This window comes from Suricata suricatta, chromosome 14, assembly GCF_006229205.1.
Source record: "Suricata suricatta isolate VVHF042 chromosome 14, meerkat_22Aug2017_6uvM2_HiC, whole genome shotgun sequence".
Lineage (NCBI taxonomy): Eukaryota > Metazoa > Chordata > Mammalia > Carnivora > Herpestidae > Suricata > Suricata suricatta.
Window position 1 is genome coordinate 83,498,095 of NC_043713.1, and position 27,089 is coordinate 83,525,183.

The 27,089-nt window shown below is 54.1% G+C and overlaps 1 protein-coding gene across 5 annotated transcripts in view; it reads right to left on the reverse strand.

Annotated features, from left to right (window-relative positions):
• PITPNM2 (phosphatidylinositol transfer protein membrane associated 2) overlaps positions 1–27,089 on the reverse strand; it is a 137,801-nt gene that overhangs the window by 102,283 nt on the left and 8,429 nt on the right. For 4 of the 5 annotated variants that reach the window (XM_029921834.1, XM_029921837.1, XM_029921832.1 and 1 more), the window contains exon 2: positions 2,049–2,152. The gene's annotated coding sequence lies outside the window, so the exon portion shown is untranslated. Of the gene's footprint in view, positions 1–2,048; positions 2,153–2,474; positions 2,585–27,089 lie in introns of those variants that run through there. The other variant, XM_029921833.1, reaches the window with a different exon arrangement.

The following is a 27,089-nucleotide window of genomic DNA, read 5'->3' on the forward strand; positions in this document are numbered from 1 at the left end:
CCCCCACCCTCTGGAAGGAAAGGCTCTTGTTCCTCTGGAGCAAGAGCTGCTCTAAAAATAGACCCTGCTCCTTAAGCCCTCTCCTTCCTCACCCCCCTGTGGGGATTAGGGGATTTCACATTCTCTGCCGCTTGGGAAGGGCTGCCTATCCCCATCACCACCCCTCATCCCTACTCCTGCCAGCCAGGGCCCAGGGGTCCTGACGCCTGCCTGTCATGGCCACAAACTCCCACCCAGGTGGAGCTCAGAGGCGAGTAGGGCCAACGGCGATCCCCACCCCCTTCCCGTGCAAAGCGCAGACGTGAGGCGGTAGGGCGCTGGGTGCTCCTGCAGTAACAGAACGTAACCCCCCGTGGGCAGGACCTCCATCTCTCTGCTCACGGCTGTGTGCCCAGTACCTAGGGCGGTGCCTGGTCTATGCGGGCGAAGGACGCAATAACTAAGTATTCGCTGGACTGACGAGTGAAGCACAGTCCCTGAGAACTCTTGGGGTTAAATGGGGATCCTTCCAGGTCCACAAGGCCACCATTTCTAAAACCACGGAAGTGGGGAATGCAGTTGTGAGAAAGGACAAGAACTGCCTTCTGGTAGAAAAGGAAACCGGAAGCAAAGGAACCACCATCAGAGCTCAGGCCTCGCGGGCAGAGAAGGGCTCGCCAGGGCCCCGCCAGCCAGCAGGATGACGGGCGACCTTGGGGAGGCTCAGGGTCAGGCCTGCGCTCCCCTGCCAGCCCTCCCCCACACCCACCCCAGCAGCTGAGACTTCAAGATTCACACAGTGAATTAACACAAGACAACAAAACAAAAATGCAACAGAGCACTCTCTCTTCTTAGCACTTGGAGGCCTTTTTACAGCAACTGAAAAGAATGAGCAATTACAGAGAAAACAGCCTGTGGTGCCAATGTGGGAGCCCAGGAGTGAGGGGGACACTTGGCTGAGGCCTCGTCCGCCCTCTCCTGACCCACCGAAAGGAGGGGAGGCCCACAGGAGGCGAGGGGCTGACGGGGAGCCAGACCGCAAGGGAGGGCACAGTCTGAAACCCATCCTTTGGGGAAGTCGTGCCATATTTGGAAAACCGTGTCATGTGCTTCGGGGTCCAAGCCCACCATTGGCTTGCTAGTTGACGTTGGGTCAGACACTTGCCATCTCTGAGCCTCAGCTTCCTCATGGAAAATGGGCTCATAATGGATCCTGTGAGCTTAGCCGGGCAGGTGTGTTCAGAGTGTGCTTAGGGACCCTGGTGTCCCCCACCCAGCCTCTTCACCCTGTTAGGTTACTTTCCCCGGATGGGCCATCCATCCTCCTTGTCCCCAAAGCACAGACCAGCTGGATGGTGTCCAGGGAGAAGTTTGTTGGATTTAGATAGAAAGGCAACACCACTTTACCCGCTCTACCCACCGAAGGCCTTGGCATGACTAACAGGGGACAGACCAAGGCCTGTGCCAGAGGCCTGGGGACAGGAAACGGAATTGGCTGGACGAGAAGCCCAGGAGGACCCAGAGCAGAAGGAGAGAAAGAACTGAGCACAGGGAGACTCCATCTCTAGTCCGGAGGCTACACAGAGCATCTCGGACACGCCACAACCCCTGCTCAGTCTCGGGCCTGGCGAAATGCGTACCTGAAGACACACACGGCTTTCCTGCGGTGCCAACCACAGCTCATGGGAAATGTGGAGAGGCAGTGCCCACCCCTGCCCACTGCCAAGGCCGAGGAATCCTGAAACCCCTGTCCTGCCCTATTTCCTGGGGGTGGGGAGCCCAGGCCGGGCCAGGGGGTCCAGGAGAAGAGAGCAGAGGTCCCCAGGGCGCCCTGTACAGTGGAAAGTCACAGGGCCACCCAAGGGGGGCTGTATCACACCTGGAACCTAAAGGAACCACAGACAGAACATCAGTCCTACCTACTTAGTGAGCAATCAATATCTGCAAGAAGCAGGATCGATTAATACAATCTACTCCATTAATCAGATAAAGTCAGATGTTTAAAGAAGAGGAAATGGCAAGCGAGTCCCAGCACCCCCAAAACTCCAAAGCCAGTGGGCGGTCCTTACCTGTGGGTCCACGTCAGAAGGCTCCCTCGACGTCCTGCCGCAGGAGGAGGGACTCACGAGGCACACAGAATGGTGTCGGGGACCAGGACACACAAGTCAGCATCCTGCAGGGAGAAGCCCAGTCAGGAAGGAGGTGAGGCAGACCCACCAGGAAACCCACAAGGCCTGGCCTCATGCCAAGCAACGCCCAACACCAGGAATTTAGCTGTGCCTGGGGGACGGGACAGAGGATGCTGGGCTAAAGGAGTCTTCTCTTGACAAAGGGGCCCAGTCTGGGATGCAATCATGGAGGCCGGTGCACCTGGGGCTGCCCAGGGCTCCCTCTGCTTAGAGAGAACCAGAACCCCGCACCCCCTGGCACCCACGAGCTTTCTTATCTCAGAAGCCCAGCTCAGAGCTCTCAGCGTCAAACCTGCGATTCCTCACCTATCAACCTTTGGGACTGCAGGACCCCAGGCTGCAGAGGGGAGGCAAGTGGAAGAGAGGGGGGAACAGCAGCCTAGGCTTGTTGACCACCGGCCTCAGCATCCTGGTGCCCGGGGCGGGGTCACGAGCAGCGTCAGGGGATGATGCAGATAATTCTCTCCTTCCCATCGAGTCCCTGCGGTTGGGCGGTGTGTAACTGGAGACCCACCTCTGCCAGAGATGAGCACTCACAACAAAATGGAAAAGGTGGAGAAATGGATTTCTGGGGAGTCCCGGGTGCAGTCAGCCTAGGACACGTCAGAAAATCCACAGGCACTGCTAAAGCCATCACCCAACCTGGGGCTCTGGCCGTGGCCCACACCCGAGGCTCAACATGCTCCTGTTTGCCCCACACACTTGCCGGACAGCATGCGAAGCCCAGGAAGCGGGCAGCAGCCCCGGAGGCCTCCCCTGACCACGACCGGAAGGCAGTCCCCACCCCCACGCCCACACAGGCTGTAGAAGCCCGGTTCTTCGGGAAAAACCTCATGCCAAGGGCTGAGGCCCGGCGCTGGCGACTCTGGGAATGTCAGCATGTGCCCGAAAGGGGCTGGGACTCTCAACAAAGGTAAAAATAAAAGGGCATTTGGTGGCAGCTGGGGACGGCAGGAGTGATAAACTGCCAAATGAGGGCACAAGCAGTAAGAGTTCAGAGGAGGGAGAGGATCTAACTAGGGACGGCACAGCAGTGGGAGGTGTGGCTGCAAGCAGCGGAGACCAGCTTTTCACACGCCCACCCGCGGTGCTGCGGGCCCACACGCCGGAGAAGGCTCGGCCAACTCTGCGAAGTCCTCTTTGGGCCGGGCCTGCAGGGGTGAGGCTCCATCTTGGCCCTGAACCTGCCACTCCTGTCCATGGCCGCATGCACACCGCCATATGCACGCTGGACCCCGAACAAACACCATGACTCGGGGCTCCTGGCTTCCAGGCCCCCGGCTGAGCACGCCGGCCCTCTGGCTGCTCTCCTGTCCATTTTACCGAATGCCACGGCTCGCCGCGCATGCGCCCTGCCTCCACGTGGTCTCCGTTCTGTTTCTCAGTGGCCATCGCAAAACCTCCCCAGCCGGCCTGTGTGAGGTCAGCGTGAGTCTCAGGTAAGGAAGCCCGCAGAGAGGGTGGGGGTTTGCCATAGCAACACGCCCGTGGACAGCGGGTGGGTTTGGACGCCAGACCCTGTCCACTCTGCCGTGATGCCTCCGGGGCTGTGGAGGTCAGCGGTGACTCACAGCCTGCAGAGTGAGGCTGGCAGGGGCTGCGAGCGAGGGACTTACGCTCCTCACACACAGCTGACCGCGGGGAGAGCTTTTTTCTGAGCCCTCCCCCAAAAAAGCATTTTAAGTCCAAAAGGTGAATGCAGGATCAACCTAAGGAGCCAGTCAGCTCCTTGGAGAACCTCTGGGGGGATGTGGAGGGGGTTCGGGAAAACATCACCGGAATGAAATAGGAAGATGCTGACAGCGACTCAGAATTCCTCCCGGGACCCCTCATGCAAAAGGCAAAAAGCATATCAGCCCACGCCCTTTGGGAAGAAGCGGGATCAGAATAAAACACAAGCCATGGCTAAGACCGTCATGCCTGTGGCTGTGGTCTGGGCAGGCGGGTTCTGGAACCAAGTAATACGCAGTGGTGTGCTGCTGATTTATCAGGAACAAAAAGAAAACACCTCATGTTTTATTGAGATACAATTGACTAAACGTATGATATATTTAAAGTGTACAAGGAGGGGCGCCTGGGGGGCTCAGTTGGTTAAACCTCCAACTTCAGCTCAGGCCATGATCTCGCGGTTCGTGAGTTTGAGCCCTGCATCGGGCTCTGTGCTGACAGCTCAGGGCCTGGAGCCTGCTTCAGATTCTGTGTCTCCCTCTCTCTCTGCCCCTCCCCTACTCGCTCACTCTCTCACTCTCTCAATAAATAATTTTAAAAAAATTGTAAGTGTATGAGGTAGCGTTTGACATACTGGAGAGGATTCCTCCCCATTGAGTTAATTTGCACATCCATCCCCTCCCATAGTAACCCTTTTTGGGGGCAGTGGCTGGCAGGGAGGGTGGGGGAGAACATTCTGTCCTCTTAGCAAACTTCAGTCATACAATGCAGTATTATCAACTACACTCATCACCTTACACACTAGGGGGCACCTGGGCAGCTCAGCAGGTGAAGCATCGGACTCTTGATTTCAGCTCAGGTCATGATCTCAGTTTGTGGGTTCGAGCCCCGTGTTGGGCTCTGTGCTGACAGTGCAGAGCCCACTTGGGATTCTCTCTCTCTCCGTCCCTCTGCTCCTCTTCCACTTGCTCTCTCTCTCTAATAAATTAAAAAAGATTTAAATCTTCAATATCCCTCCTGAGAAATTTGAAAAATGGCAGGGGAAAAAATAATAAAACCCACCTTTTGCAGGAGTCAGAACCACTTTCCTGAAAATTTTTCGGATCCCCAACTGATCTTGGTCAGTGGACGTGAATTAGTAAGTGAATCTGTTTCTCTATCCAACTTCTATTAATAGGATATCAGTCTCTCCTCATCCCACTAAATAAATGTCAAACAAACACTTAAAGAATACCGGTTTGAGGGGGTGCCAAATTACGAGCTTGCCCAGACGTCTGCGTGTCTCAGGCTGGCCCTGGTTGAAAGCATAAATTCCAAACGAGTGGGCGGCATAACTGAAGTTAAACACTGTGGTTTCCATCCCCCGTTGACATGGAGACCGTGAGGCAGGTGGCAGAAAAACGTGCAGACGCGGACAGATGCGAACGGTCGCGGGGCCCCAGCACGCCGCACGGGTCGCTGGCACACGCTGGCGGGACTCCGTCCTGCAACTCGGCTTCTGGGTTTTTTGTTTTACGGAGATGTGATTTGCGTGCCATCCGTTCACCCTTCGGAAGCGCACGACGCGGCGGCATTTAGCGCATTCACAAAGCCGCACAGCCCTCGGCGTGACCCAGTTCCAGGACGTTTCCTTCAACCCCAAAGAGAGACCCAGACCATTACCACCAGTCACTCTCGGTTGATTCTCCTCCCCCAGTCCCTGGCAAATGCCACCCTGCTTCTGTCTCTATGGATTTGCCTGTTCTGGGCATGTCGTAGAAATGGGCGTGACCTATGCGGCCTTCTCCGTCTGGCTTCTCTCACTTTGCATCATGTTTTCAAGGTTCATCCATGTCGTAGTAGGTTGTCAACATCCGTGTGGTCAAGCCTCATTCCTTTTTACAGCAGAATAACATTCCGCTGCAGGAACCCACCACGTTCGGTCTATCCATCCCTCCACGGACATCTGGGTTGCTTCCGCTTTGGGGCTATTGTGAATAGAGCCACCCTGAGCGTTCACATACAAGGTTTTGTGTGCAGGTGTGTTTAATTCTTTGGGGTCTCTACCTAGGAGTCCCTAATTTGTTAACAAAATAACCTAAGACAAGCATTACATCTGTATTTCTGAAAACATAAAAAGGGTGCAAGGTGAGCTGGAGTTTCAGCCTCGTCCATGTTCCCAGAACTCGGGTCCCCTGCTCAAGAAGCCAACCCCAGTTCCGGGTAGATTCTCCCAGAATCTACCAGAAACACGCGCTGCCGTATTTAAAGATCGCTTATTAGGAGGAAACCTGGCGACCAGGGGAGGCTGGAGTCAACCTCATATGCTTTGGAAAGAGCCCAGGGCCCCGAGAGAGTCCCGTCTGAGGCCCCAAGCAAGCAAGAGGTGACGCAGCCGGGCGGCTGAGGGCAGGTCTGGGGGTGGCGGGCTCTGCCGGCTCTCAGCTCTGTGGCCTCGATTCGAGCAGCTTAAGCGATGTGCTTAACCTCCCTGGGACTCAGCGTCCTCCTCTGAAACAGAGGGTCCTACTTCACAGACCCACCGTCGGGAGCCGGTGAGTGATGGGATGCGAGTGTGGGCGCTCATCCTCAGATCTGATCCTCAGTTTCCCCATCTGGAAAATGGAGGCAGGCACTTCCCATGCAGTTACCATGTGGAACACATAAGACCCCCTGGGCCAGGGCCCGGCAGGCTACCATTTCTGAGTGATGGGGGCTCAGGGAAGTCAGAGCTCCGGAGCCCCTCCCCAAGGAGACGCCAGGTCTCCCAGCCCCACGCCCCCCCCAGCCCTGACTTCTCCCAGTGGTGAGAGAACGGTGAGTCTTCCCACAAGCACCCAGGAATCGTCTGCATCTTGGACCCCACACCTGGGACGGGCCCCTGGATTTCTTTCTTCTTGTCCCTTTCCACCCCCACCCTCACCCCCGCCCTCCCTTCCGGATCCTTCTCTCCGCTTTCTCAACAGGCACTCTACTCTGGCGCCCAGCTTCCTTCTCTGAATCGCAGACTGTCGGAGTCAGCAGGGAACCCCTCAGGGACCTTCAGAGTGGAGAGCCCTCCAGCGAGGAAGGAAGCGTTAGGGAGGCCATCAGAAAGCCGTGAGGAGCAATTTTCCTCCCAGCTGGCAGAAGGCGGGGCGGAGCCCGAGGAGGAAACCTGGGGCCTGGGAAGGCAGAACAGGGAAGAAAAACTGAACAGTGTCTCCCTGGGTGTGCAAGAGCTCATGGGGGAGGAAACCAGCACGCGCTCGCACACACACATGCACACTTACAACAAAAAGCAGAAATTCTTAGCCTGCAGCAGTTGGTAGCATTATGTAAAATTCCAAGCCCACAAAAATATCATTTGGATGATAAAAAGTTAAATTTAGCTAAGTACAGAGTGACTAATACTATGAGGGACAGGCAGCACCCCCAGTTGCCTGGAGCTGATACAGCTGGCTTCTAGAAACTTTTGACAAGTAACCAGGGCCTGGTGCGGCACAGAATAACAGATTATATAATAAGAGGCACAGCCATTAGCGATACAAAACAGACAGCGAGCGCCGCAGCCTCCCCCGAGGGAGGGGACAGCAGGGCTCTGGCTGAAGCTTCACTCATGATGGAGCGTCCCCTCTGGAAGCCGGGGCCACAGGCATCTGGGCCTTCAGACACGTCGGAGAGGGCAGCCAGGCCTGGGCGGCGGGTGTGTGAGCCGGCCCACCGCCTCTTCTGCAAAGATCTTTCCCCAGAGGGTCGTGGCGGACGCTTTCTGTGGGCACAGGGAACCGCGGCCTTGTGGCGTCAACGCCCCTAGAATCTAGTCTGACCCCAAGCCCTGTTTTAACCAGCAGAACGTGCTGGAGGTGACACCGCACCAGGTTCAGACCCAAGACTTCAGGAAGGCCGAGACTCAAACAGGTCTTTGCATACCTGTGTTCACAGCAGCACCATTCCCAACGGAGAAAGGTGGACACAACCCAGGTGTCCCTCCACGGACGAATGAATCAACGAAATGTGGGCTCCGCGTCCGGTGGACTGTTACCCCGTCTTCCCGAGGAGGGCCGGTCGGCATAAGCCCAGGGGACACTGTGCTGAGCGACGTGTGCCAGTCACCACGAACAGATGCGGCACGGTTCCACCTATCTAAGGGGTCCCGAGGAGTCACGGTCACAGGGACAGAAGCAGAAGGGTGGGCGCCAGGTGCCGGGGCCAGGGAATGGGAAGCTGTCATTCAATAGGGAAGGAGTCTCAGTTTGGAAAGAAGGAAAGAATCTGAATACGACGGTGGTAACATTGGCACGACACTGTGAGTAAACCTAATGCCACTGAACCGGACACGTAAACATGGCTCACGGGGCGCCTGGGGGGCTCAGTTGGCTAAGCCTCAGACTTCAGCTCAGGTCAGATCTCACGTTCGTGGGTTCGAGCCCTGTGTCAGGCTCTGTGCTGACAGCTAGCTCAGAGCCTGGAGCCTGCTTCTGGTTCTGTGTCTCCTTCTCTCTCTGCCCCTCCCCCTCTCATGCTCTGTCTCTCTCTGTATCAAAAATAAATAAAACATTTTTAAAAAGTTAAAAAAAAAAACATGGCTCAAGTGGTAAATCCTACGTTACGTGTATTTCCCTGCAGTGACTGGAGAGGCGGTGTGGAGGGAAACCGCTGTCCCGGCACACAGAGCCATGTGCCAGCCTGCTGCGCCAGCCGTGGGAGGGGGCCATCTTGGAGAGGGACCTTCCACCCCCAGGCGAGCTGTCCCCGCTGACACCAGGGGCGCAGAGATGGGCTGTCCCCAGCAAGCCCTGCCTGAATGAACCGCCACACTATGAGCAAATCAATAAAATGGCTCGTGCCATAAGCCACCGAGTTTGGGAGCAGTTCGCTGCAGCGGTGAGTGACGAACCGGGTGGTCAGGCTCTCCAACGGCTTTGGGGGAAATGTCTACTCTAATATGAGACCAAGGAGGCTCTTTGGTGCTCTTACAGGTGAGTCACGAAGACAAGGCAGTGCCTGAAAAAGAGACTCCTTCTCTGCTCCCCGAATCCCAATGGAACACACGCTGAGATCAAACAGCTGCTGGGGAGGCCGCAGGTTCCTCCGAGGAGGATCCCTCGGAGAAGCCGGCCTCCTGCTGGCTGACTCAGCCCTCCTGTGCAGAGCAGGGATCTGCACGCCGCGGAGATGCTCCTGTGTGTGCGGGAACGAGCCCTGCGTTCTCGCTGGCTGGCTCCGGGTGGGGCCGCTCCCTTCTCAGGGTCCGGTTCTCCACATGTGCAGTGAGCAGGCTGACCTCGAAAGGGCCTCTCCACTCAGCTCCAACATTCTGGAGCCTTCTAGCTTGGGCAGAAGGGAACGTGGAAACAGAATCCAAAACTGAACACAGGCCGAGTGACTGGCACCTGGATTGGCCAGGCAGGCACATGCACGCCTCGCCTCTGTCCCCTGAGGACCCCCTGCCCTCACCTCCGTGCCCTTCACGCATTTGTTCATTCCACAGCCTGCCCGTGCCACTCAGCTTGGTCCAGAGTCCTCTTCCTAAATTACACCTGGGAACCGCCCCCCCCCCCGCCCCCAGTTAAGATGGGACTGCGTGAGGATCCTGTGAGTGGAGGCACATTCTCCCCTTCCGGGCCGGGCCCCTGATATGCCCACGTGATCCTCCATGTCCCCTCTCTCTCTTCGCTCACCAGCCAGCTGGCTGCCCAGGTCCAGTGCAGGACCCCACAGGCGCCCCCGAGGATGGCAGGAACACCACAGGAAAGGATGTGGGATCCCCGAATCACTCCTCAGAACCACCCCCAGACCATCCAACTCAAGCCGCTGAGACTGTAAAACTGTTTGTCATCCAGCGCCACCTATCCTAATACGTTCACCAAACCGTCCCTGTGCGCCAGGCGTGCAGAGGACGCACAGGAGACTCAGGCCAAGGCAGCACCCGTGTAGTCAGCAGGTCAGGGAGAGCAGATACAGCGCAGTTCTGCACCCAGCACTCACAGGCTAAGCACATGAGAGCTCCTGCATGGACCCCCAGGCTCCACTCACATTCCCTGCTTCTGAAAACCTTACTATGAAGGTTTATCTTCCTGAAACACTAGATGAGGTAAAGGAAAAAAAGAAACACTTAGCTGTGTGCTACCTGGTAGGCAAAGCAAAAAGGGAAATATGCTGGGCCACAGAGCTCTCACCAACAGGGGAAAACACACTGGCTCACGATGAGAAACAAACTCTGACCTTGCTAAGAGCTCTAAGGGAATGCTCCCCCAGGGTCTCCATGTGAAGGATTCGGCATCTGGGCAGGAGGCAGCAGGAGGAGGCCAAGCTTGCCCCAAAGCTGTCCCTGCCTGTGGCCCAACCGCTCTTGACCGCAGTGAGCTCTGAGTAATCCTTCATCCTTGTTAACGTGAACACAGCAGCACCGTGATAATGACAGGAAATATTTACATACCGTACCACTGACGGTTGTTGGGACCATCTGGCTACTGGATGCAGTAACTATCGTCAGACACATGCCTGTCCACAAACGCTGTGCCTTGGTCTCGACAGAGCCTGGGCTCGGGGATTCAGGCGGCAACCCCGGCCCCATCCCCATCATGCTCCCGCCCACAGGGACCCGAGAGGGGGGCTGCAGCCGTCTGGGCCCCTGCAGGCAGGGAGCAGAGCCCTCAAACTCCCTCCCTCTGCTCTGTCTGGGCTGAGCACCGACAAGTCTCACTTCCATTGATCAAGGGCTCCTTCAGGACCCGAGGGCTCTGCACACAACTCCCCGGCAAGACAGCTCCACCCTGCAGCCCCGGGTGCAGCGATCCGTGGGGGCTGCTGCGGATTCTCGGCAAACTGCGCCCTGTCTGCTGGCGTCTGAGGCCCCTTCCAGTGGAGCTCCATCACGCTCAGGCGCGGGAACAGGGACAAGGACCGGTGTCACCACTCGGGGAAGCTGGAGGATGGCAGCCTAGGCACATTCACGTGGCTCTGCTGGGTTCCGACACACCGAGCTGAATTTCTGGGTTGACATCCAATGGGGTTTTTTTCCTGTTTTAAGAAATCCGGGGTGTTGGGTGGGTTGTTTTATTATTATTTTCTTAATTTTAGTAAAAGCAAAAAAGTTCTATTCGGAGCCTGTTCAAAAGTAGCAATTTTCTTAATGGGAAGCACACGCTTCCGCCCACATGAGGAGCTGTGTCAGCTCAGCGATCACAGCGGCCTGTGGATATGGTACGTCCTGTCACCTTCTCGACAGATGTGAGTCAAATGGAAACTCATCACAGGTGCTGGCACAGCCTCCCGCGGTGGCTTTGCGCTCTGACACGGGCTTTCAGATGGGCGCACCGTAGGAATAGTGGGGCTGCCCTTCCGCCAACCATGAACCCACAGAGTTCAGGTCCTGCCCCAACAATCACCCTCTGCTTGGGGCCAGGGTAGCACACGGACTGGGCCCCAGTTTTCTGTGGCCACCTCGCCTCCTGGAATCTGAGTTTGGGCAGTGGAACTCGGGGTGGGCCGTGCGGCTTGGAGCAATCGTGAGCCGGCTGTCCAGTCGCAGGGTGTCTGGGTCGTACTAGCCCAGGTCAGGGTGCTCTCTGGTCTTGCAACCAACCCAGGGTCCTGGTCTTTCCTGGGTCTCGTGCTTCTCTCTGCAAGTGGGGTGAGGACCAGACACCCACACACGGAGACAGGACCCTAAAAGTAGTCGTAACCCATGGCCAAAGCAAGAGGCCCATTCTCCGCAGGACCAACCGTGCCTGAGTGAGGGTCCGCTCGTGCACACATTCCACCCTCTAAAATCAGGGACTTCACAGCGTGGGTTTCCTAACGATCATTACAGTTTGGGGGTGACGACCGCCCTAGTAACGCACGCAGAACCTCAAGGAGGCCGGTGGCTGCTGTGCGGAGGCCCGAGCAACCTCTCTGGGGAGTGCTTCCTTCCTGCCAGACCCCGGGAGCCCCCGCATCTACACTGAGCCTCCAGGCAGCTCCAGGCAGTTCCAGGCAGACATGCGCTCTGCTTCCCAGCTTCTAGGCAGGACCAGGCAGATGCTCTTTTTGCGAAAGTTATCTGAGCTACTGGGGATGCAGGAATATCGTGACAAAGTTTGCACCCAGTCACTGCTTGCCAGCCTCACTCCTACCAAGCCCAGAAAACACCCAGCAGCAGGCCAGGGCCAAGCACCCCGTTTGAAGGCAGACCAATGACCCAGGAGAAGGTGAGTCCAGTACCTCAGGTGGAGAGGAGGTCAGCCAGGCCTCCCAGGTCACGGACGGGATCTCTGCAGGGACCACGGAGCCCCTGCAGGCCCGGCAAGCTCCTTCCCCAGGGAGGTCTCTGTTTCCTGCCCTCGGCACCTCCTGACCGGCTCTCACAGCCAGGGAGCGGTCTGCGCCAGATGCCACCAAGCTCTCGCCAGTTCAAGGTGACAAGCAAACACAGTTCACAGAGCAAGCTGTTCAAAAAGCTCCATTCCTTCTCGTTTCATTGTTGGATTAGATCTTTCCTAGGTTTTGGTGTCCTCTGCTCACGAGAGGGCAGCTGCAGTGACCCGGTGCTTCTCGGTGTGTGTGGTTAATTATGCAGAACACAGAACTTGCCATCTTAACCGTTTTTAAGTGCACAGTTCAGTGGCTTCAAGCGCACTCAGGCCGCTTGCAGCCACCACCGTCCGTCTCCATTTTTCAGCCTCCCAAACGGAAACCCTGTGTCCCTTAAACACGTACTTCCTGTTGTCCCTCTTCCAGCCCCTGGTAACATCTGTGAATCATACAGCTCTGTAAAAATAATGTCCTCAGTCTCGCTGTCCATGGGTTTGAGCCCTGCGTCGGGCTCTGTGCTGACAGCTCGGAGCCTGGAACCTGTTTCTGATTCTGTGTCTCCCTCTCTCTCTGCCCCTCCCCTGCTTGTGCTCTGTCTCTCTAAAAAATTAATAAACATTAAAAATAATAATAAATAAATAAATAAAAGTAACGTCCTTAGGGGTGCTTGGGTGGCTCAGTCCATTAAGCATTCAGGTCATGATCACATGCTCTTGAGTTCGAGCCCCAAGTTGGGCTCTGTGCTGACAGCTCAGAGCCTGGAGCCTGCTTCGGATTCTGTCTCTCTCTCTCTCTGCCCCTCCCCCACTCACATTCTCTCTTCCTCAAAAATAAAAAATAAATATAATGTCTTTACCTTGGCAAAATTATTTTGTAATTTTACAGGTCCTGGTGTAATTTTTAAAGCACATGGTGCTCCTCAGATATTTGGCGATGGACGAGCTGACAGAGGAGGGCCAAAAGCCTCCAGGAAGGGGCCACCCAGGCCACAACGTGCCCGGAGGAACCACGGGCCCCTCTCTGCCACTCTCGAGGAGGCACCTAATGGGAACCCACGTCCTTAATCGGCTGTGCCAGGAACTCCGCTAGGGCTGCCCTTTGCGGTAGAAAAGGCTCTCACACGGTTTTCTCCAGATTTTCATTTTACTTAAAAGCTCTTCCTTGCCTGGGGTTTTGAGGTTAAAAACCACTGTCTCGCACTCACACACTGTAAGTGAGAGTGTAAATTGGTACTACCTTTATGGAGAGCAATTCAGCAACAGCTATCGAGAATAAAGGAAAACACCCCTTGACCTGGCACCTCTCCTTCTGGTAATTTATTCCGCAGAGAGGAGGGCCTGTTTGCACCAGCACCTCCGTACCAGGACGCCCGCCGCGGCACCGTGTGCTGCCAGGCTTCTGCCATGAGCAATACAAATCTCCGTGAGTCGGGAATTGGTTCAACTAACGACGGTGCATCTTCTGTCCGCCGAACACCGAGCTCATCATTAAGAAGAGTCGGGCGATCGGAGCGGCCCGGCAGAGGACCACCTCCGGGACCAGCAGGAGCACGGTGGCGCAGTCTGTGTTGTTGCTAAGGAGCGGCCATTCACGTATGCAGAGAATCTTCCTGAAGGAGTATACCCACGCACAAGGATTAGCGATGGAAGTTGCTGCCGGGGAGGAAAATAGGGAGACTGTGGACCAGGGTAAGTCAGCTTGGTACCAAGTGTAAGGTCATGTGTGTCCAAGCTGTTTTTCATGTCAAGGTTGGCTTTATCCTCTATTTTATTTTTTAAGATTTTATTTTTAAGTAATTTCTATACGCAATGTGGGGTTTGAACTCACAACCCCGAGATCAAAGGCTGCATTTTCCACCGGCTGAGCCAGCCAGAGGCCCCTTTCCTCTATTTTGTTATTTTATTGTAACCTATAAGTTTTAAGTTCCATAAATCAAGGAACGTATCTAATTTACTTTTACAACCTTGCCAATGTCTGGCGTAATGTCATGTACAATTTGTGTGTGTGTGTGTGTGTGTTGTCATTTTTTTTAATAAGTGAAAGAGTAAGTGGATGAGTAAGTGAATGAAGAGTGAATAAAAGCATCTGAAAAATTATGAACATTCTTTGAATACTAGACAACGGTGAGTCTTAAGTTGTTGGGGAAGTGAGAGGGAGAACGGAAGCAGACCCGGGGTGATAACTGACCATCTTAGTAGAAAAAGCTCCCTCAGTGAAGGAAGAGACCCACCACTTGACAGGACGGTCAAGCTGCGGTCAGAAGTTTACTGAGCAAGGGGACGCCTTCGCTGGCTCAGTCAGTATAGCAGGCGAGCTCAGGGTCTTGAGTTCAAGCCTCACATTGGGCATAGAGATTACTTAAGTAAATAAGTTAAAAGAAAAAAAAAGACAAGGCAGTTTATTGATCAAGAGCTTTAACTTTTTAATTTTAATACCTAAGTTTTTAAAAAACGAGCATTTAACTGTTGGTGGGAATGTAAACTGGTGCAGCCACTCTGGAAAATAGTATGGAGGTTCCTCAAAAAAATTAAAAACAGAACTACCCTATGACCCAGCAACTGCACTACTAGGTATTTATCCAAGGGACACAGGTGTGCTGTTTCGAAGGGGCGCACGCACCCCAATGTTTATAGCAGCACTATCGACAATAGGCAAAGTATGGAAAGAGCCCAAATATCCATCAACGGATGAATGGATAAAGAAGATGTGGTGTATACATACAATGGAATATTATTTGGCCATCAAAAAGAATGAAATCTTGCCATTTGCAACTACGTGGATGGAAGTAAAGGGTATTATGCTAAGCGAAATTGGTCAGAAAAAGACAAATATATGAATTCACTCATATGTGGAATTTAAGATACAAAACAGGTGAGCATAGGGGAAAGGAAAAAATAATAATTCAAAAACAGGGAGGAGGACAAAACATAAGAGACTCTTAAACACAGAGAACAAAGTGAGGGTTGCTGGAGGGGTTGCGGGAGGAGGGATGGGCTGAGTGGGGGAGGGGCATTAAGGTGGACACTTGTTGGCATGAGCTCTGGGTGTTTTACGTGGGGGACGAATCACTGGAATCTACTTCTGAAATCATTGTTGCACTATGTGCTAACTTAGATGTAAATTTAAAAATAAAGATAAATTAAAAAAATAATAGCTAGCATTGAATATTTCTTTTGATATAGCAGATTGCAAAGGAAATAATGAGTGGTCCAATGATTTAAAAAAAATTTTTTTGAGAGAGACAATGCACAAGTAGAAAAGGGTAGGAGGGGAGAGGGAGGGAGGGAGGGAGAGAGGGAGAGGGAGAGTGGGAGAGAGGGAGAGAGGGAGAGAGAGAGAGAGAGAGAGAGAGAGAGAGAGAGAGAGACTTAACCAGGCTCAATGCTCAGTGTGGAGCCTGACACAGGGCTCCGTCCCACAACCCTGGGATCATGACCAGCAGAAACCAGAAGTCGATGCTCCACTGACTGAGCCACCCAGGTACCCCTTAAAATATTTTTTAAAATTTTTTGAAGTTTGTTTATGTATGTATGTATTTAGAGAGAGAGAGAGAGAGAGGGAGAGAGAGAGAATCTCAAGCAGGCTCCATTCTATCAGCACAGAGCCCGATGTGGGGCTCAAACTCCCAAACCATGAGACCATGACCCTGGCCAAAATCAAGAGTCGGATGCTCAAACAACTAAGCCACACAGGTGCCCCTTAATATATTTTTTAAAACCACATTACAGCCCACCTTTTAAGTCCATGAACCACATATTCCTTAAGAGTCAGAAAGTAGATCAAAAAGACATCACTCCCCAGTGAGGCAATTACAATGCTTAAAAACTCTGCAGAGCTGGGTGCAAATGCACCTTGTGAGCTCTTGTCTATTAACCCCTAACTCTTGCCCTATTAACCTCCATGACCCTGCCTGCCAGCTGGTAGCAACCTTGACCCTTTAGAAGTGGGCGGAGCAATGCCGCCAGGCTTCCAGGGAAAAGCTGTCATAAAGCCCAAGAACTTCAAGCCCCGTGTCAGGCTCTGTGCTGACAGCTCAGGGCCTGGAGCCTGCTTCAGATTCCGTGTCTCCCTCTCTCTGCCCCTCTCCCACTCTGTCTCTCTTTCAAAGATACATACGCATTTAAAATTAAAAAAAAAAAAAGAAAGAAAGAAAGTTCTACTAGCACCCGGGGATGGTTATAAAACAACCGTGGTCAAACTAAGGCAAAAAATTAACAGCAGCAAACCACACCAAGGAGTGAAAAGGAAAAGCAATAGGAAGGAGGGAAGGCTACCTAAAAAGGGATTAGTGGGAGCCCGTAGGTCCAGCCTGAGGGACAGACGCACCCCATCCCCGGCCTCCGCGCACAGCCCTGCTCCGAACGGCCAATCTCCATGTGCATCTCAGCAGCGCCGGCCAGCTGAGTGACTCCACGATCCCTGGTCCCGGAGAGACTGAATTCTACCTGATGTTCCCCATTTACTGAAGGGAGGCACGAAATGCCTTCAAGAAAGAGCAGGAGCGTTACCAGCCGTGTGAAGGCCTCCTGAGCCCCGAAGCTAATGAAGTGACCTCCTAAGAATGACAGTGATGCAGCCTTGTCTGTGCTCTGGCTTCTACCAGGGGTTCACGAGTTCCCTCCTGCGCCCCGATTCTCCTCAAGGGCCGCCTTGGGGACGCCCCAGCGGGGACGTGTGACAAGGTGGAGTGCAACCCCGACAGCCAGGCTCGGGCACCACGCTGGGGTCCTCTCTCTGCAGGTCCCGGGGCGGGTCCCAGGTTGGTGCTGAGCTTAAGACAACGCCCTCCGGCCGCTGGAGTGCCAGCTCACTGGTGCACAGAGGTGATCATCGTTCTCCGAGACTCCGCAGATGCTGGGGCCCCTCTTGCACAGAGGACGACACTCTGGTTCAGGTTCAGTAGTTCAGCCCAAGCCCCATGGCCAGAACGTGGTATCACTGGACTCAGGACCCAGGGCTCACACCTCCGTACCTGGAACACTGGGCAGGCAGCTGGGCCCCACGAAACAGCTCCCAGGAGAGATGGTCAGGGGAGATCTGGAACGCTCAGCATTGCATCACTTCCCCACACTCCCGGGCTCCTGGGAGGCAGAGGAGGTGCTGGCGCCGACCTGAGACGGCCTGGGGACTGCTCCGATTCCGAACCAGGAAAGAAGGCCCCGGCTTCACCAACACCCAACACCCACGCGGGATGCCAGAGTCCTTTGCAACTGGGCCACCATTCTGTCTTACTACTTCTTTTTTGTTTTTCTTTTAATGTTCATTTTTGAAAGAGAAGGAGCACAAGTGGGGGAGGAGCAGAGAGGGAGACACAGAATCCAAAGCAGGCTCCCGGCTGTCAGCACGGAGCCCAAGCGGGGCTCAAAGTCACGGAACGGTGAGATCATCACCTGAACCGAAGTCAGATGTTTAACCGACTGAGCCACCCAAGCGCCCCCTGTCTTACTACTTCTAACTGCTTTTCAGCGTCCGCTTTCCTGAGATGAACATTGTATCCATCTCACAAGGTTAATTCTGCAGCCTCCTTGCTGCTGGGCTTCCTTTCCCAGCCCACTGGCCTGGCTTCAAGCTACAGAGATGTTTAACATTGACGGCAGAGGAGAAACTGGTCTCAAAGGGATGCCTCTCGCAGCAAGGGGTTTCCAGATACTGTTTGGCCCTGAAATCCTTTTGTGACACAATCCTTTTGTGACACACTCTGTGCCCCTTTGGAAGACGCTGCCGCAGTGCCTCACTATTAAGGAGGAAGTCGCCACCGACTGGAAATGTTCTCTGGCACCTGCCATCTGTTTATCGCTCAGTCTCTACATTATAGAGAGTAATGGATGTTGAAGTTTTTCAAACGCTTTCCCGGCCTCTACTCAAAGTATCTAAGTGGTTTCCCCTCCCCCCACCTTTTTTCTTTCAGCAGATCTCCTGGCAAATAATCGTCTGCTTATGTTTTGAGACTGGGCCACAGCCCAATATAATGAACCCCGTGCCCAGTGCCTTTCTGGTAGAACACGGAGACCCCAAGCAAATAGCCTGCCTACAGAAAAAAGGAGGGAAGGGAACATGGCGAAGAGCGTGTGTGTGTGCACACACATGCACACACACAAACAAACTGCACTCCATCTGAATAGCAGGCTAGGATTTGTGAATTCATGTGTCACACACAGGGCACAGCGAGGACTGGAGGAACCACATGTGAATCAAGTTAAGAGGGCTTCCTATAGGAGGTGGCATAGAAGACTCAGGAAACTCTGAATTTGAGGCCTGCCTCAAATGGAGCCCAAGGGCATACTTTCCAAGCCCATAATTTTCTCGGCAGTAAAATAGAAATAATCATAGAGGAGGAAAGCCCTTCAGAGGCACCCAGCTCAGCCTCCTTCGTCTAAAGACGGAAACTGAGGTTCAAAGAGGGAAGCTGATTTGCCCAAGGCCACGGGCCACCCCTACAGTCTTCCTTGGCTCCAAGGGGAGGGGGGAGGAACAGAGAGAGCTGCCGGAGCTCCGAGCTCTGGCAGAAAGGAAGCAGAGAACCCCGGTGTGCCGTGTGTCGTGACGTTCCCTGGAGTAAATGTTACTGTCGCTACCTCGGGCGGGGGCTGAGTCAGGAGTCAGCCAGAGTGCTCCACTCAGGGTACAGGTGCCGGGAGAAGAGGGGGGTCCTGGAGCCGCCCTCTCGCACACCCAGGTCGACAGTTCTTCACCAAGACAGCTGGGCAGGCGCACATGGACAGCCTTTCATAGCAACTCCCTCCCTCCCTCATCCAGAAAGTATGGAGAGGGTACTGGGTTGAAGGGTGTGCCCCCCAAATCTGTGTCCTTCTCAGAACCTCAAAATGTGACCTTATCTGGAAATAAGATCTTTTCAGGTACATTAGTTAAGGTGAGGTCACACTGGACTAGGGGGCCCTCATCCAGTATGACTGGTGTCCTCACAAGAGGAGAGCCAGACGCGTGCACACACAGACACACACACACACAGAGAAGACAACCACATGGAGACAGGTAGAGATGGGAGTCAGGTGTCCAGGACCACCGGCCACGGGGAGGGAAGCCTGGAACAGGTCCTCCCTCAGAGCCTCCTGAGGGAACCGACGCTGCCCACAGCCTGCATGCGTGTGGACTTCGTGTCTCCTGAACACGAGAGGGCATGTTTCTGTGTTTTGAGCCCCACGGTGCGCACGGGGTTTGCCCACAGAGCAGGGGGCCCCTTCCTCCCTGCCCAGTCACTAGGCCTCCCCCTCCAAGCCCGCGGCCTCTCCCCAGAAGCCACAGAGGACCCCAGCACCTCTGCAGGGCCAGAACAAGCAGCCCTGGGAGGCACCAGGCACGGTGCTGGGCACGCACGTCCTCCGGGGAACCTCATGACCAGCCGAAGGGCAGGTGAGCTGATAGAAGCCGGGCGGCAGCCCGCGACCTGCTCGGTTCCCACAGCTGGAGGGTGGCAGAGCCCGGCTGCACCTGTCTGCAGGGGGCCCGGGGCGCGCGTGGGGTGACTCCTCCGCACTCCCGCCCGGGCCCGTGGCACCTGCCCCTCGGCGGAGCTGGCTCCCACTCACCTCGCAGCTGTGGGCGCCAGGGACCCCGGGCAGATGGCATCTGCTCTTTGAGAAGGTATTTATCTTTCCACTCACTGAGACCGAGCAGAGCCATAAAAGGACATGCCCGACGTCAGGTGCACAGTGTTCCATAGAGACGGATGTCGCCCGCACATGGGGACCGAGCATGGCCGTTAGCTGCCGGAACGCCGTCCCGAAGCGCCCGAGGGCCAGCCGGGCCTCTCCCGATTCCCTGGGGGAGCCAGGGGCTCCATTAGGGTAAAAGGAAAATGGGATCCAGCCCAAGTCTCTCTTGGAAATCCAAGTCAAGCCTGAGTTGTGTTGTTTTGTTTTGTCTCATTTTAATCATTTCCAAGAGCACCATTCAGAGGCTATTCACAATGTTACCCAACCACCGCCACTATTTCCAGAACATTTTCATCACCGCATACAGAAGCTCTGAACCCACCAAACACTAGCCCCCCTACCTCCTCCCCCAGGACCCCCATAACCACCACTCGACTCTTGGCCTCTATGAGTGCGCCGGTTCTGGGCCCCTCAGGTAAGTGGAGTCATAGGACAGTGTCCTTCCGTGACTGGCGTCTCCCGCCCGGCTCCATGTCCTGTCCAGGTTGTGACAATATCCGGGTCTCCCTCCTTCCTACATTGTTCCGCTGGCTGGGCACCCACGCTCACTCAGCCATCAGCTGATGGACACCTGGGTTCTTTCCGCCTCCTGGCTGTGGACAAGCACCTGCCGGAGCCCTGCTCTCTATGCTCTTGGGCACAGTGACTTAGCGGTGCAGCCGCTGGGTTGTGGGGTGACGCTGTGTTTAGCCATGTAAGGTAAACACCCCACTCTACCTTCCTACCAGCAGGGCATAGGGTACCCATTTCTCCACATCCTCACCAACACCCATTATTTCCTGTGTTTGGATAATAGCCAAGCCTGAGATTTTAAGAGGAGGATTTTAAAAAGAGCAGCATCTGTCCACTCTATGCCTGCCGTTCTGTATGGAGAAACTCCGCTCCAGTGCCGGCTCTGGGGCTCACTGCTGGGCAACTCCGGACAAGTGCTTCAGTCGCTCGGAGCCTCAGTTATGTCCGCTGTAGGAGCAGAGCCAATGTGCCCAGTGTCACTTCCCTCTGTAGGAAGGTATTTGCCACAGGAATGGAAAAGAGAGTATCTTCACAAACTCTACGAGGTGGCACACAGGTAGTGGGAAAAGGGATCGGTTTCAACTTCTCTTGATTTATCTTTTATGATAATATATGCAAAGGACTAAATTCTTTTCCCTCCGACCTCTTCTGATTTTTAAATTTTTTTTTAATTAAAAAAATTTTTTAATTTACTTTTGAGAGGGGGGTGGTAAGCAAGGAAGGGTCAGAGAGAGAGGGAGACACAGAATCTGATGGCAGGGCTCAAACCCACAAACCGTGAGATCATGACCTGAGCCAAAGTTGGACACTTAACGGACAGAGCCGCCCAGGCGCCCCCTCCAGCCTCTTCTTTCTCTGCCTTCAAAAGGAGAAGCCAAATTACAGGAAAAAGTAGCAAGATGAAGGAGCAGGAAAAATTCTAGATGATCTACTGAGGGTAGATCTACTTGGCATCACAATAATTACTGGACATGTTCCCACACGCTCGCTCACACACTCACTCATTCTCACATACACACTCCTGGCACTCACACCTCAGTATTGACTCAAAGTTTGTCCCAATCGATCAGGTCACCAGATCCAGAGAAGGACACAGGGCAGGAATTTGCATCCCAACTTGTCAGGTGAGGACATGAAGACCCGGGGAAAGAAGGAACCTGCCCAAAGCCACACAGCACAGTTTAAACGGAGTCTCTGGTCTCCCGGCAGTCCAGCCAAAGCACAAGACTGCTGTGTACACCGGCCCCCACGCCGGACCGGGTCCCAGTGCTACTTCTTCCTCATGATGAGCAGTGGCGATGGGATCTGTCTCTCTCTCACACACGCACACGCACACATACACACACAGGTCTCAACCGAGAAGCCCAGGCTGCCTGGGAAACCAAGTTCCAGGAAGGAAACGGGACCCTCTTTCCTCTCTGGGAGGAGAAGCACAGAGCCTTGGGGCCCCCCGCCTGTATCTCCATAGTGACAGGATCACAGAGGCTCTGGGGCTAAAAATAAAACCTCTACCTCCTGGAACCCCCGGCTGTTCAGCTCCAGCTGCATGGGGGCTTGTCAAAGCTCAGTGACACTTGGTGACCAACACCTAAGCAGAAAGAAAGACCCTTGAGCCGTAAAGACAGGTGACAGCACACTCAGGTCACTGGTAACATAAATCACCATCTGTGACACTCCCCTGGAGGAGTCTGCGAAGACTGTCACCCACAGGGTCCTGGACAAATGGGCTCCACGTGCGTAAGAGCCAGCAAGCAGAGTGCCGTGTCCTCCGGGCACAAACTAGCGCGCTCTCCTCCTGGCAGGCCTCGGGAGGCTCCACTTAAGCCTTGGAAGAAGTTTCTTCTCCAACTTCACTAGGGATAAGCCTGTCCACTTAAAAAAAAAAAAAAAGTTTACATAATGCTTAAATTCCAGGTGGAATCTCAAAATGGGAGAGCCAGAATACCTGGATTCGAGTCCATTGGCTACGTGTCCTCGGGGAAGTCAGTTTTCCCTCGTGGGCCTCAGTGTTTTTCATCTGTAGAATGGGGTTAACCGCAGAGGGCTATGGAGGACCTGGCACAGGAGAGGCGCCCCAAGAAACTCAGTCACGCGGCCGTCTGGTGGGCGGTGGTGTTGCCGGTAGGCCAGCCTGAGAACCTAACCAGTGAGCTCTCCACGCCGGCTGTCAGCGGCAGTTTACACACACTAAACGCCCCCACACTCTCAATCTGTGTGAACTTCCACAAATCACACACACACACGGCCTCAGTTTACAATCCAAGGAATCTGCAACATGGATCACAGATTATGATGCCTAGTACGATCTTAACTCTATGATGGCTCATTTTAAAAGGCCTTAAAATGCTCAAATAAAGCACAACGTATGCAGCTCCTCATTAGCCGCCCAGCCTTCAGTTAATAATTAAACATCCTTAATTGGCGGATATGGAAATGTACAGCACAGCTTCCTAGGCACCACTGCACACGGAGCTGGCCCCAGCCTGGTAATGGATTTCCTAAATCAGCTCATAAAGCTAATTCACATCGAAAGTTAATTAGCCTAATGAAGGCAAGTGTGACTTAGTGAATTCCAGACTGACTTTCTGCTCTGACTCAGCCGCCCCAGGAGGCTGCCGATGTCATCCTCCTGGCTCTGATTTCCTGAAGCAACAAAGGAGCGGCCTGGGGGATGGGGACGATGCTTCAGGAGGCCACGTGTCTGCTACTGCTGTCAGTGAGGCATCAGCAAGTGCTCTTAAAGCCACAGAGAAAACGACACACAGCCGCCCCCTCTGGAGCTGGCTCTGGGAACCCTGCCAGGGCGCGAAACTTCCAGCAAGCGGAAGTCACAGGTGAGCCCAGGTGGGCGGAAGGCCAGGCACCACCAGGTCTCATGCTCCTGACTAGGAAGACGGCGACTCACTGGACGCGGCAGTGACAGTCCACCCCGCCCCCCCCCCCCCCCCGCCCACACACACACAACTGCATCTACACAGCATCCCTAGAAGGGAGCATCTCTACCCACTGGATGGATACAGACACCCAGACACAGAAAGGTGCAGCTGTCCAAGGCCACGCCCCTCAAAAGACCACGAGTCCTGCCTCTGGACCCCCAGGCTCAGCTCCGCTGTCTTTCACTGCTCCCATCCAGAGTCAACATCTCACTGGCCTGGAGTCACAACACAAGTGTCTCCTTCACCAGATGAATGGAAAACAAAATATGACAGCCCATCCATACAGCGGAATATGACTCAGCCATTTAAAAAAAAATGCGGTTCTGTCTCCATCTACATTATGGTGAACCGTGAGGGGGCTGTGTTAAGTGAAACAGGCTGGTCACAAAGGGACAGATCCTGGGCGATTGCACTCATGTGAGGCACCCAGAGGAGTCACGTTCAGAGAGACAGAAAGCAGGACGGTGGGCGCCAGGGGCTGGGGGAGGGCACTGGGGAGTCAGTGCTTCGCGGGCACAGAGTCTCCGCTTGGGGAAGATGAAGGAGATCTGGAGCTGGACGCTGGTGTGGCTGCGGTGTGAAGTGCCTAAAGCCACACACCGCGCTTACACACGGTTAAGATGGTAAAGCTGATGCTGTGTGTGTTACCACACACAAGACAAGGAACCAAGTTCTGACTTTTGCTTCAACGTGGAGGAATGTCGAAGACATTATGTGAAAGAAGTCAGTCGTAAAAAAGGTCACACACATGGGGCGCTTGGGTGGCTCAGTCGGTTAAGCATCCACTTAGGCCCAGGTCATGATCTCACAGTTCGTGGGTTCGAGCCCCACATCGGGCTCTGTGCTGACAGCTAGCTCAGAGCCTGGAGCCTGCTTCTGTATCTCCCTCTCTCTCTGACCCTCCCTTGCTCGCCCTTCTCTCTCTCTCTCTCTCAAAAATAAATTTAAAAATATTTTAAAATTAAAAAAAGAAAAAGGTGACACACACACTGGGCTCAGTCAGTTCAATATCTGACTTCAGCTCAGGTCATGGTCTCAAGGTTCATGAGTTTGAGCCCAGTGTTAGGCTCTGTGCTGACAGCTCAGAGCCTGGAGCCCACTTCAGATTCTGTCTATCTCTCTCTCTCTCTCTCTCTGCCCCTCCTCTGCTCATGCTCTCTCTCTCTCTCTCTCTCTGAAAAGTAAATAAACATTAAAAAAAATGGTCCTGCATTTGTAGGACTCCCGCTATATGAGACCCAGAATAAGAAAATCCATAAAAAAGAAAAGTGGATTAGTGGTGGCCAGGGCTGGGGGAAGGGGTGGGGTGTTTCCTCCTGGGGTGATGAGAATGTTCTGGAACCAGCAGAGGTGCTGACTGCACTGCCTTGTGAATGTACTATATGATACTGAACTGTACACTCCAGAAATGGTTAATGTTGTGTTCTATGAATTTCACTTCAATTTAAGGAAAGGCAAGGCAAGGCTCTCCGGCGGCCCTTCCTGCCTGCTCCCATGTGCCATTTCCCTCAGTGTCCAGGCCTGAGCACAGCTAGAGGCTTGAAATCCTTCTGGGTTATTCCAAGCACCAGAAAAGATTCCAGTGGAAGGAGGAAAAATCAGGCAAGCAGGTGAGTCAGGCCAACCTCCCCCATGTGTATTCAAAGATTTCGTGAACCCCCTTTTCCAAGTTCAGCACCAAGAGAGGCACTCTGAGGAAAGCCAAAATGGGATAACTCGGCCCCTGCCCTTGGGAGCCCCACGGGTGGCTAGGACACCTGGGCCCAGGAGTTACCCCAAGGGACAACCATCCAAGGGGTGGCTTACGTAGTGTGAGGAGCTCCAGGGGTGCATCTCCATCGGGAGCAAGGACCCAAATCCGCCACCCTGGACATACGCCTCTAGGCCTTCTAGAAAAAGCAAACCCTATGCCTCTTGCTGAAAGGACCCTGATCTGAGCCAGAGGCTCGGTGTGGGCCCACCTGCATCACCGGCCCCTCTCGGGCCAGGGGCCATGGGCGCTTCCACTCTCCCCACACCTAGGGGCTCCAAGACACTAAGGGAGACGGGAGATGGTGGTGCAGGGAGGAGAGACAAAGGCTGTTCACTTCCTCCTCCTCCTCCTCCTCCGGCTTCCTGCTGCACTCCTGACGCGGCCACTCTGGTCCCTGCTTTCTCTAACGAACCCCAGGAAGAGGGTGGTAACAGAGCAGGAAGAGGGGGCAGACACAGTCCACGCTGAGCCAGCCTTGGGTGAGAACCCAGGCTGGATGATGAACGGGGCCTCCCCCTTACCCGACGAGCTCGCTCTGAGCTGTGCCCACTTAACAACACCGCCTGCCCCACCGCCGATGAGGGAGCATAAGGCAGGGAGGGCAAAGCACCAGCTAACAAACACCCTCGCCCCGGGTGGGATGGGTGTGATATTCCTCGGACACTCCTGGCTGCCCAACAACAAAAAGGAAAGCAAATGGCTAACTGACGGGGGTCACAATCCTACAGAACACAGCCTCCGTCAGTTTACAAATAACTTAGTAAACTACAAGAAAAGCCAGTCTTACCCAGAGCCTGAGCTCTAGAAACCAGCAGACTCCGTTTCCCAGAGCCCAGACACCGCCCTCCCCTCCACAGTGATGTGGGAACCAAGGCTGAAGGAAATGGCAGGTAAAATTAAATTTCCTTATAACCCGCAGCCCACCGCCAAATACTTGAGGCAAACGCAGAGCGTAACAGTCTCCAGGAACCCCCACTGTCCTAACGTTAATGCGTCACGAGAGGCAAAATAGCCTCAGCTGGACAGTAGCAAGGCCTCCAGTATCTCAGGAGTTGTTAGCATATCAAAGTCCCTCTGGAGGCCTCCTTTTTGACTTTACTCCCCAAATTCATAGTATAGAAGAGCCACTCTTTACAACCCAGCACGGGTTCCTGCCCACGGGTCCAGTCCCCCTGCTTTAAAAAAATCACCCTTTGGGGGCACCTGGGTGGCTCAGTCGGTTAAGCTTCCGACTTCGGCTCAGGTCAGATCTCACATTCATGGGTTTGAACCCTGCATCAGGCTCTGTGCTGATAAACTCAGAGTCTGGAGCCCGCTTCTGGTTCTGTGTCTCCTTCTCTCTCTGCCCCTCCCCCTCTCATGCTCTGTCTCTCTCTGTATCAAAAATAAAGAAATAAAACATTTTAAAGAATCACCCTTTTGCACCAAAGATGTCTTCAAGAATCCTTTCTTGGCCTTTGGCTCCAGACCACCCCACCTTCACCCCGAAACCTCATCACCCCCACACACAGGGGTTGGCCAGCCATCACTCCCATGTAGGAATGCTGTTCTCATTTGAGGGGAGTGGGTAGCAAAGTACTAGACATACCCAGAGGCCTAGGCCCTGCTTCCGGGTCTCCAACCCACCAGGAGTCTCCTAGTGCACAGTCAGAGACAGCAGGGCCGGAACCTGTAAATGGCCATGACCTCAGAGTGTGCTGTCTCAAGGAATCCGCTCTAAGTTTGTGGAGCTCTTTGGCCTCTTTGAAAGGCAAAAACTACATAACAAACAGAAAAGGAATTCTATTTTCCCCTCTGCGGGGGGCGGAGAAAAGAAGAAAAACACATACAGACCCAAACTGAGAAGCACTGTGCACTGTTCAGACTGAATCAGATCCGGAAATACTGATGGGATACAATGCCAGAGCACGGGAGTATAATACACATGACTGAACATGAACATGGACGTGAGGAATCCGGACCTGCTGAGGTCAAGAGTGAGCTTCCTTTGCAGCTGGCCCAAATCATGACCTCTCTGAGTTATGGTGTCTCCATGTGTGAAACAGGGCAGGTGAAAGCACCAGGTGCCAAATCATGACCCCTCTGAGCCTCAGTTTCCTCACCTGTAAAATGGGCACAG